The sequence below is a fragment of the Terrapene carolina genome, unplaced genomic scaffold (genome assembly GCF_002925995.2).
Source record: "Terrapene carolina triunguis isolate 2854851 unplaced genomic scaffold, T_m_triunguis-2.0 Scaffold23, whole genome shotgun sequence".
NCBI lineage: Eukaryota > Metazoa > Chordata > Testudines > Emydidae > Terrapene > Terrapene triunguis.
In genome coordinates this window covers 21,101,320-21,113,736 of record NW_020664374.1, presented here as the reverse complement: position 1 = coordinate 21,113,736, position 12,417 = coordinate 21,101,320, and the positions used below count along the sequence as shown (strand labels likewise).

At 42.2% G+C, this 12,417-nt stretch overlaps 1 protein-coding gene across 1 annotated transcript in view; it reads right to left on the bottom strand.

Moving 5' to 3' along the window:
- Window positions 1-12,417, bottom strand: part of LOC112104466 (phosphate-regulating neutral endopeptidase PHEX) — a gene marked incomplete at its 5' end in the record, with an annotated part of 114,970 nt that overhangs the window by 84,281 nt on the left and 18,272 nt on the right. The gene's annotated exons all lie outside the window — the stretch shown is intronic.

Here is a 12,417-nt window from a genome sequence, read left to right as displayed (position 1 = left end):
CCAGCTCACCCCTGCCCCGCCTCCTCCCCGAGCACGCTGTCGCTGCTTCACTTCTCCTACCTCCCAGGCTTGCGGCGCCAATCAGCTTAGGTGCCACAAGCCTGGGAGGCGGGAGAAGTGAAGCAGACACGGCGTGCTCGGGGAGGAGGCGGGGCAGGGGTGAGCTGGGGCGAGGAGTTCCCCTGCATGCTGCCCCCTGCCCCCCTTGCTGCAGACGGCCCTCCCCGTGCTCCACTGCCCCAGCTCCCTCTGCCTAAATGCCGGCGGCGACTGGGGCGGCCAAAGATCCGGCCGCCGCGGTCGCTGCCGACGAAAATGGCGCCCCCCAAATCCTAGCACCCTAGGCGACCGCCTAGGTCGCCTAAATGGTTGCACCGGCCCTGGTCCCCATTGTTGTCTCTTATAGGATGGGCACAAGAGTGAAGCTTGGCGATGACAGTCAATTCCATGCTGGAGGAATGGGGCAGCTTTCTCTCTACCAGTTACAGTACTAGAGACTATGAGGATGAGTGCCCATAATGGCCACTGTCTTCATTAGTATCTTAAGGAACTCAGCATTTCTCAGGAGGCACTCAGCACTTTGAAGGACGTGGCATAAAGAACATTACAAATACGACTCACATACACCCATTTGAGGAACAGAAATCTACACACAGAAAAAAATAGCAGAAGACAACAAAAATTCTCCTACCAGCTAGTGCATAATGTATCAGAGTACTGCAGATGAAGTTCTGTATTAACACCTCGGCAACAGTGTGGCTGTCATCAGTTTTGAGTGGTTAAAATTGTCTTATTATAACTGAATAAATACCAAAAATAACAGAACAACAAAATTGTCTGGTTGGTTTTTAAAGAAGTTTTTAACATGATACTGCTGTTTTAGTTTCAGATAAGAATCTCCCCCAATCTACTGCAGGGCACAATTCCTGATAGATTTGATTTCAAATCTCAATCTTAATATTTCTGAGCTTCATAAACACAACATTATAACTGTCACCAACATATCTCTACCAGAAGGCTCATAAGCAAAGTTCTCAACGGAAGTAGCTCAATCCCTTTATTTTTTTAAACAGGATTATCAGATCTGTCCAAGATTTAAATATGGAATTTTAAAGGAAATTGTGATTCAGATCTCAATAAATCTAAAAATGAAAAATAGCCTCCTACTAAAGCCAATGCAATCATTTCTGTTTCTTGCCAGAGAGTTGCAACCGTCATGAAAATTGGAAGCTTACAACATTGGATAGCTAAAGCCTAGCTAAAGCCTAGCCCAGAAGAGGGGAAGACAATAAGCTAAAATAAAATAAAACCAACTCTAGAACTGCACTAACATAAAATCCTATTAAAATCAGACCTGGTGCTTTCCATTGAAGAACTTTTTTTTTTTTTTTTTTACTTGCTACAAGAAGCAGCTGTAACACTCATTACATTACTGCAAAGAATGACTGAGAGCAAGATACTTCCAATTTGCTTAGAAAAAATAAAAAAATTTGCAAAGAATATTCTGGATTCTGACTGTGAAACACGGGAAGCCCAGTTTTCAAAAATGGGAATCTTAACAAAATGGTCAAATCCTGCATTTGGACCCTCAAAATTGGCTCTTTGGGATATAAATGCTCTTTTCAGCAGACCCATGTGACTGAGCCTCGAAGTTCAGATTCGGATCCAAACTGCCCCTTAGCTTGAGAGGATTCCAATCTGGTGTTCTGGTTCAGGCCTCTCTCTCGGCTTTTTATATCCTGAGGTGCTAATGCGAATATCCAAATGCACAACTTGGACATCCTTCTCCTATTTAAACTGCCATGTATGAAAACTTTCAAGTACTAGAATTCTCTTTGCTACCACATACTTGAGGAAGAGTGAGGAAAGAGGAGGAGGAATGGGTCTCTTTATATCTATATCTACGTACACACACATTATAGGAGGAGCTGGTAGAAACCTCTATATTTAGCCTAACACTTTCCCGTATGAAGGATTCTTGCAACCATTCCTGTGAGAAACTCTCACACCATTGTTTGCAGCAGGCCTTTGATATTGGGCAGGTGGAATGTGCTCATGCTAGAGAAGCACTTTTTCATTGTCTCGAGAAATTCTGTTCATTTTTTGCTGAGGTATAAACTGTTAAAAATTCCTGTTTCTCTTCTCTTGATTGCGTTCCTCAGGAAAAATGTTGGCAGACTGCCAGAATAATAACTGCATGCACAAATTCTAAGGCCAGGCTCATGTCAGCATCAAAGCAGCAGCAACAGGAATATCTGGGAGCTGCCAGAGCAGCTATAGTGGGCTAGGAAAGGGTCCCCCCATCCCCAGACCTGGCTCATGGGCCCAGTGGCCTCTGCCCTCTTCTGAGAGTACCAACATAGGGCAAGGTTTCTTCACCTCATACTGCAATCTCACCACTCAGGCTGAACACCTGTTCCCTAGCAGCCAGCCCCCTGTCCCTCTGCGGAGATGGAGTTGCAGATCCTCTAACTCCCAAAGGTAGGGAATAGGAAACAAAACAGAAAAACTGCACACAAGATCAACCACCATCCGAACCCACCATAGTCCACCCCACCCTCTGTGGGCACCAAGTGGGGCAGGAGCTACGCCAATTCCTAGTGGGGGCTAGAGAAAGAGGGAAGAGAGCCAGGCCAGGCTCGGATCTCCCTTCACAAACCAGCCTTCTGCTGCTTACAGCCCATGTAGTTAGTTCTGAAGATCCAGCAGTAGCAATTTGTACTGCAATGCTAACAGTTCAGTCGAAACGCTGATGATGATGATGATGGGGGAGGGATGGTTACAGTCACACATGATAGAACCTTTTTCCTTTTAAAACAACCTTGAAAATTACATTTAAAGCTATATTAAAAGAAAGGTATTTAGTTTTCAGACTCAAGCACTCAAAAGTTAGGAAGTGTTAGATTTGCACTTGCTTGCGCAATTTTAATTCCAGCGTCCTTGTGCGTACGCGTTGTGGGGAAATAGAGCAGGGGGGCCTTCTTTTTGATAGCCAGAGCTGTGGATCTGAAGGCCCCGAAATAAACCCTCCAACAGAGATCTGTTATGCTGATGGCCTTTACACAGAGTAGGGCAGGCCTAAAGCCTGAGCTAGACTAGGTCAAGGGTCATGTCCAGAGGAGGGAGGAAGGAGGAAGGAAAGAAACACAGAATAATGCTAAAAGCTACAGAAAGACTGCTTTAGCAATATAATAACCGCAAGTTTATGAAATACATTAAGAAATTGCTTTTGCAAAGAGCTAATCACTCTTGCAGTTGTAGCTATCTGCAAATTCTCCAATTCCAGCTATCTGCAAATTAACCAATGTTAGCTCTCCTTTAAGCGTCCCCTGGAAACCCCCCTTAAACCTTTACCGAAATCCCCCGGAAAATGACATGTACCAAGTCTTAAGACATGTACCCAAGCTAGGGCCGAGCACCACCCCTGCGGAAACCACTGAACGCCCCTCTACCCACATAAACACCCACTTCTCGGGAAATTAAGAAAGAAGGCGGGGGGGGGGAGGACAGACCCCAACCCCAGCTTCTTAGCTCGTGATCAACCCATGCCCGGCTTGTGACTAACCCCAAATTTCCTAACTTATGACGTATTGTTTGTACCTTGCTTGTGGTTTGATGGAATAAAAGCCCGCCTGCGTGTGGGGCTCGGTGTGTTGGTCTCCGGACTACACCCCAGTGCACTGGTTTGTATGTCAATAAACTGGCCTCAGGCTTGAGTCTTTGAACTAAAATGACTGCGTGGGGGTCTTTGACCACGACAGCGTTATGATACAGTCTTTAATTACATATTCATCTATTACTTTTTCCACAAGATGCTTGCTTCATTCAGTGCACAGGACGTACAAGGGGGCAGAATTAAGGCTGCACAGGCAGCTGTAAACCTAGTATTTCCTACGTTTCAAGTGCTTGACTTTGCAACCTAAATAATGTTCTTTTAATACAGATTTTTTAATATTACTCGTGTGCGTGTTTTATCTTCTTATTTCGGTTTGTGAAAACATAGCTTCCTTTTATCCCTAAAGAGAGTGTTAGCCCTCCAAGGACCCCTTTCAAAAAATAAATAACAAATTTACTGTATGAAAATACAACTAATTTCAAAACTTTTAGACTCTGCACAGTCCAAGCTGCTGAGATGCACAGTACCATTGTGTATTGTCTCCCGTTCTCTTTAACATAGATATGCTTCCTCTTCTCTTGGTTACTTGCCAATATAACCTAACCCACTGGTGCCTGGTCCATGTGTCACTATCAGAGTTCATGTGTAATCCAGCCTGCTGCTAGCCACTACTGATAATTTGATTCCCAAGGCTGTTGAAAGTGACCAGAAAAGGAGGTCTGAGACATGGAGGAAGTGAGGGGGTAAAACTGACAAGAGAAGTAGTGACCTAAGAGGAGGGCTAGAGAGGTTAAAATTAACAAAAAGGAAAAATGACACTGATATTACTATGGGATGGAGGGTTCTGAAACACAGGGGAAGGGTGTGAAACTAGTAAAGGAAGCAGGAATAGTGAGACACTGATATGTGCAATAAACGAAGGCGAGGAGGCTAGCACCACAAAAAGAGAAGGGAATGTAGTGCTTCGAGCTATGAAACTGCTGCTTTAGTTTCTTACATGCTGCACATTTACATTTCTAAGAATTCGCCCAGTGCATATGTAACCCACACACCTCCTGGATGTGGTGTTGTGTCCCATCTAGTGGCACTGAGACCACAGAGGGAGGGAGAGAGAGAGAGATTAATGAGTCTGCTCTACAGCCTTAGCTAAAAGTAGCTTTTAGCTCATGCAGTAGAGACTCATGCACTCAGCTCCAGAGGCTCCAGGTTTGATACCACCCGCTGACGACCAGGGTCTGTCGGCGTTACACATAGAGTTCGACAGTCATTTTGTTCTACGAATTGCTGCAGCCTACTACAGAGGAGACACCTGCTATGCTAGAGAGTTTACATTTCCTCTTTCTTCTTCTTGTTTCCCATAATCTAAAATAAAAATCATTCAGAGTACATTGCTGCTCTTTGTGTGTTATTAGTCATAAAGCTTTTTATTATTAATTATTATTACTATTATTGAGTAAGGAAAACAGAGTGGGGTGGGAGACACAAGTAGACCAAATTTTCAAGAGAGACCTGGGTCCAATTTTCAAGTGCTCAGCACTAACAACTGAGGCCAGATTTTCAAAAATGTTCAACTCCCATTTAGGCACCTAGCTAAGGTCTAGATTGTTAGCGATGCTCAGCAACCTGCAGCTGCCATTCCAACATCTATGGACAGATTCTCAAGACTTTAGCACCCAACAGGCTGAGTTCTTTAGAAAACCTGGCCTGAGCTGTGGGAAGCGGCACGGGCCAAGGGACGTGCTGGCCACCGGCTTCCTGCAGCCCCCATTGGCCTGGAGCGGCGAACCGCCGCCAGTGGGAGTTGCGATCGGCTGAACCTGCGGATGCTGCAGATAAACAAACCGTCCCGGCCCGCCAGCGGATTTCCCTGACAGCCTGCATACCAAAGGTTGCCGATCTCTGGGATAGATGTTCCTAAATGACAGCACAGAAAGGTGCCAAATAACTAAGGGCCTACGCCTGAAAGGTATTAAGGACCCACAACTCCCACTGACACCTCTAGTTGTTTCAAGAAGTCAGCACCTCTGAGGCCCTTTTGATGTAAACTCTTCGGGACAGAGACTGTGTCTTCTGTGTCTGTAAGGCACAATATAAAAATGAGTAAGAATAGTTCATGGATCTTCAGATTCCAGAATCCATTAGTACACTTTGTCTTAGACACCATGGTCATGGGCATAAAATAGGACTCTAGATAGGTAGTGAGGTAGATTAGAAAGAAGGAAATCTAACTTGATTTATAACCTCTCTGAAACTAGTACTTTATCCCACAGTGTCCATTATAACTAGATTATGCCTTCTCTTTAGTCACTGCTTTAATTTCCTTCAAAGTTCCAAATTAATTTTAAAATTCTTCTCCAAGGGACTTTACTATCAGTCTCATCATCTGGTTTCTACACTTCAGTATGTGCCAGATGGCTTGGGCACAGGATTTATTTTATACATAAAGATGGATATAAATAGGGCAAGTGTCCAAATCTGTTGTTAACTACGCTTCAAAGCTCTGGAATGCTGTAACTTGCCTCATTTAGTGAGTGTCATCTGTGTGCTCTGAAGTATGTTCAAGGTGTTCATGGTCTCTTAAACCTTCTGAGTTTTCCAAATTGTTTAACTGGTTTGGGGTCATTTCCTTTTGTCAAGAGAGTTAAAGGCTGAAAGACTCCGGTTGCAAATGTCTTTTATTTTTGGCTGCCTCGATGTTAAGAATCAGATCAAATCACTTTATATAGCTCTTACTAGATCTTGCCCAAAGCACTGAGGAGATAACTCTAATATAAAATAATATACAATTAGGAACAGTGCTCAACACTATGAATTCTAGATGCTCAGACATCAATGTGATGGGCACAGTACAAAATCTTATTAGATAGGCAGACAGAATCAGTAGCCGCAGCATCTTTCCCTTGGGAAAAGGTATTCTTACTAAATCCATTCAGAGAGTGCTGTTTTAGGACACGATAGACTAAAAAGGCAAACTTTCTGAGGTTTACTACCCCTACAGTAAATAGCAATCATCTACTGTTAAAAGTAAGTATAATTCACTTTACAAACTAAGCATTTTTTTCTTTTTCTTTTTTTTAACTATTCTAAAGCTGCCTGAGAATAGCCTTGTGGTTACATTGGTACCTTTAATCTTACTTGCTATTTCTAGCTCTTGTTGATTTTCCAGCCTACAGTCTGACACAGCTTCTCTTTGGTTTTCAGACTCCTTGTTTATTTACTGCAATGAGAAATCTCTCTTTCCCCCCCCCCCAATTTGGACTGCATGAAAAAGAATCTGTTGTACAGCAAGGTCTGGGAAAAGATGGACCAGTTTGCATTTCATTTTTACTCAGAATAAAAATATAGATTCAAATTACCAAAGTCATGGTCCATCTATAAACTGTATACATTCTATGCTATTTTTGATTATTTAGCACATACAATATATCTCTCGGAAACACATATCAACCAAGCATGTGATTAACTAGGTATATTTGATGCACTAGAAAAACAATATGAGAAGAACGTATTTTTCACACTTCTGAAAACCTTCCTGGTTACAACTGGGGAGAGATTATTATCCCAAGAAAGACAATTACATTTTTGTTTTGTATTCATTCCCCCTGCCTCTGCCTTTACCAACATTTGCAGTAAGTAGAAATAGCAAATTTATATATTTGGAAAGAGAGATTTGATAATGAGTTGAAATATATTACAATACTTTTCATCTTTCACCAAGGAATCGAGAAGGAACCACATGTGTGAGCATGCCAGTTGGAAGGCATTCAGATACCATAATGATGGGTGCAGTAGAAAAACCTAATAGATCCATGCTGTATCCTGGAAAGTAGTGACTCCAAAAAGAACTCAAGCATAATAGTGGACAAGCAACTCAACATGACTCCCAATGCGATGCAGTGGCAAAAGAGAGTCGATGTGATTATTAGATGTATAAAAAGGGGAGTAGCGAGGAGGAATAGGGAGGCAATTTTAATGCTGTATACAGTATTGATGACGCTGATACTCAGGCGATCTGTGCCTGACAATAGAGGGGGGGGCAGAAGAGGGGCAGCTGGCTTCAGCAGTGTTACTGAATATGTTCAGTACAAGCCAAGCAGCAAATCTGAGGGGGGCACGTGACCCCCCCCCACACACACACACACGTTGCCTCTACTGATACTTGAATTCTGCATCCAGTTCTGGTGTCCACACTTTGAAATGGAATTGCAAAGTGGGAGAGGGTGCAGAAAAGAGCCACAAACATGAGTTAAGGGCTGGAGCAAAAGGCCTTAGAATGAGAGACTTAAAGAGCTCCATAAGTTTCGGTTACCAAAAAGAAGACTGAGAGGTGACTTGATTACAGTGTGTCAGTGTACCTGCACTGGGAGAAAATGCTGGTTATGAAAGGGCTTTTTAATGTAGCACAGAAAGGCATAACAAGAACCAATGGCTAGAAGCCAGACAAATTCAGATTAGAAATGAAGTGATAGATTCTCTAACTCTTGATGTCTTCAGATCAACACTGGATGCCTTTGTGGAAGATACGCTTTAACCAAACACAAGTTATTGGGCTCAATGCAGGAGGTCAGACTAAATGATCTAATGGTCCTTTCTAGCCTTAAACTCTATAAATCTATGAGAAGGATCTCAAAGCACTTAGTAGACATTAAGCATGAAGTAGGTACCATTTTATCAACATTTATAGATAAGGAAAATGAGCCAGAGAAGACCAATTCCTGCTTATCTTACTCATGTGAGTAGTCGTATTGATTTCAATGGTCCTCCTTTGTGAGAGTAAAGGCAAGCAGAGTTTGACCCAGAGAGAGTAAGGGCTCGATCCTTGGAGGTATTGAATGCCTTTGGCTCCCACTGAAGTCAGCAGGAGTAGAAATTGCCCAGCATGTCGCGTGAGATGCTCAATATCTTGCAGAATCAGACCTTAAATGGCTTCCACTAAGTCCCACAGCAAGTCAGTGCCAGAGCTGGAAATGTCTACTCTCATACTATATGTTTATTCCATACAAAAAAATTATGTTAAAAGGACACTAAAGATGCACCCTGAACCCCTAAAAGTTTACATGTGCAAGGTTAGCTCTGCCACAATGTGCATATGACTATGGGCTTTAATAGTATGATCACATGCCATGATTTTCTCATACTCTCTACTTTGGACATATAGAGAGCCAAACTTGTTAACATTTGTAGAAGATTCTTCCAGTAGTGGGCTGGCCAGGGTAACAGACACCATGATAAAAAACAATAAATGAAAGCCAGAGCTTTTGTTACGGAAGTCATGTCTTGACAAACACACAGCCTTAATTATAGTGGTGCAGATTTACACTAGCACATTCCAAGAAGTATTATTTCAGAATGGTTTGGGGTCAGCTGACATTCATTTAGAATATCTGATTTCTACTTCCATTTTTCAGGAAGTTCCCACAGAGCTTGGATATAAGAGAGAGAGGGCTGACATCTGGGAGTTTTATGAAAGAAGAAACACTAAGTATATAATGTTCTATCTCAAAATAAAAATACCAGCCACAAACATCTAAAATTAGGCACAACATTGTTCCTCTAACTTGACCAGTGGTCTCTTCTCCTGAATTCTATGTGCAGAAATTGAGTTCTGTAGGCTGCATACCACAGCTCCCCTAATATAGAAATCCGGGTAAACTTAGGAGGTTCTGAATAAGATTTAACCAATACATTTTGATCTTTTGCGTATTAATTGGGAACAGGAGTAACCAGTCCTGTCATGCCTCAGAATGCGCTGTTCAGAGAAGACATTGCTTGTGGTATGTTATTTAAAAAAAATATTTTATGATGTTGATATTGTGAAACATTTTATTCAAACTACATCTCACTATGACATTCAAGTCTGGATAACTGAAATTACCCATTATCACCCTTCTAGTATATTTTTTTTCTTCCTTAAACTCTTTTGCAATAAATATTCTGGATCAGGTTAACCACTGATCTACACGGAATCATTTCCACTGAAATCAATAAGGTTGCACCTTCTTACATCACTGGTGGATTTGGCCATATGACAACTTCACTGTGTTGATCTGGACATTGGTTGTATACCTACCAGCAAAGATATGGCCCCGATTCTGCAAACAGAACCACATGGACCTTTGTGCACACACACCCCAATAGTTCTCTTTGCAGGTTTAGGTCTTATACTTGTATACTTGTAGCCTGGGATTCAATAAAGATTCTGCCTCAGTCATGGTCCTCTTCCTGACCAGAAGTTAGTTCTGTAGAGTCTATGGAATCCTATGTACAGCACTGTTTCAATACCAATAAAACCCAACCTAGCTTCCACCGCATAGTTATTATAGTATTTGATTACGTTGTTTCATTCCACCATGTTTTAGAAAAGCCAATCATGTTGAGACCTTCTCCGAATGTCAAACATTCTAGCCTACCGATTTTTCCTGTTAAAAATTGGTATTTAGTAAAATATTACTTTTCTGGAATCTCATTGAGATGAGAACTACACTTACTTTTCTTCCCCCAGCACAAGCCACCTTTATTCACCTGCTTGACTCTAGTTCAGATATCTAATTTGCTCAGTCTATAGCTCCCACTCACACCACACTCCTTTTTAAAGGTAATCTGCAAAAGGTTGTCCTTTTAAATACAAGCTTGCTTCTAAAATTCCAAAAGAACAAGTACATTCGAAATCCCTCATAACTCAAAACTGGTTCATGCAATTTAGTTGAACCTAATCAGCTCTATATTCAGCTCTATATTCAGATTAAGCATCAGAAATTTTCTTCTTGAAAAAAAGGAATATTTTGAGAAGGTGAAAATGCCCGTATAGAATGGAGTGCGTCTTTCATTCTATATTTGTGGTGGTTATAATATTGCTAATATTGGCAGCTGTGGTAGGGAAACAATTGGAGTGGTGGCCCTTACAAGTTGTTTAAAACAAATTTTGCAAGAGCTATTTTCAATTTCCTTTCAGTTAACTCATGAAGCTGATATTTTGATCTTTGTTAAAAGTTCAGGAAGTGACCAAGTAAGCAGAAAAAATTTGCAGAAATGTGATTTCATATGCAAAAATTATCTTTGTCAAAACAAAGTCACAATGTTGAGGTCTTTAATTTAAAAAAATAATCAAAACAAACTATTGCCTACTGTATTACCCAGATAGGTTATTTTCTGAAACTGGATGATTATTTTATGAATTCAAAATGAAAAGTATAAAATTTGAATTTTAAAATTTTCACTTTTTTTCTGAATAGTTCATAGACTCATAGACTCATAGACTTTAAGGTCAGAAGGGACCATTATGGTCATCTAGTCTGACCTCCCGCATGATGCAGGCCACAAAAGCTGACCCACCCAATTTCCCTTATCTCAGCTGTTGAAGTCTCCAGATCGTGATTTAAAGACTTCAAGTCGCAGAGAATCCTCCAGCTTGCGACCCCTGCCCTATGCTGCGGAGGAAGGCAAAAAACCTCCAGGGCCTCTGCCAATCTACCCTGGAGGAAAATTCCTTCCCGACCCCAAATATGGCGATCAGTAGAACCCCGAGCATACAGGCAAGATTCTCCAGCCGGACCCACATTTTACCAGCGATGGCACGTTATTGCCTAATTGACTAAAATCACGTTATCCCATCAAACCATTCCCTCCATAAACTTATCTAGCCTAATCTTGAAGCCATAGAGTTCACATAGCTCTACAAGAATATCTTAACCTCTAATTCTTCAGGATCCAAGGAGCCAATGTTTGTGTCAAATTTGGTTAAAATACAAATAGACCGATAATTACATTTGTAAACAAAAGCTACACACGTTGTTTCGTCTTCAGCAATTTAACTTTCATCAAACCCTTAACACAGACTCATGCTATTATTGTCCCATTCGGTTGTCAATCTTCCACTATCTTTGCTTCTTTCTATACCTTCTCTAGCGCACGCTCTCAGCTCCTCCATTACAATCAAACCCATCAAGCCAACAGAATCATCTCCCTTCAGAGCTCTTAAACTATCATGCCAGGCAATCTCCAATGTTAGCATGTTGTATCTCAATGACACATTTTCAGGACCAGGACATGGGCAGCCTGACCTAGTGGTTGGAGCAGGGGTGGTCATGCCTAGTGGTGAGAGCCAGAGTCCAAGCCAGGGTCAGAGTACAGGAGCCAAGAACTGGGGTCAGGTCTAGTGCAGCAGTCAGGAAGTTTCTCAGTTGCTCAGACAACTTTTCTGGCTTAAATTGTATGAGCTAGCCAATCAGTAGGGCCCGTCATCGCCCCTCATCAGCAGTACCTCTGGGAGGGGTTAGAGTTCTGCTAGAACTCTCGCTTCCAGTAGTTCTGGATCAGCTGCCCAGCAATGCTCAGGGTGTGAGGGCTGCTGGTAATCTATGGGCCCAGGTTCGAGACCTATGGACTTACATCATCCCCTTCCCCTAGGGCACATCAGGGTGGCCTAGGACCTGGTTTCCCAGGATCAGAGTCAAGGAAGGCTCTCAGTAGGTCGGGAGCATGGACATTTTCCATGCGCTCCCAGGAACATTCTTCTTGTCTGCAGCCCTCACAGTTACCCAAATATCAAAGTTTGCCCTGCTTTCTTTTGGAGTTGAGGATTTTGTGGACAATATATTCAGCATGATCTTGGACATGAACCAGAGGGGGAAGGGGTGGGAATGGGTTTTGCACATAAGGCTTCAGCAATGACATGTAGAACTCTGGGTGTATCCAAAGGGATTGAGGCAGGGGGAGCTTAAAAGTGACTGTGTTGACTTAGTTGAGAATTTGATAAGGACCAAGAAACTGGGAGTCTAACTTGCGGGATAGCCTATCCATTT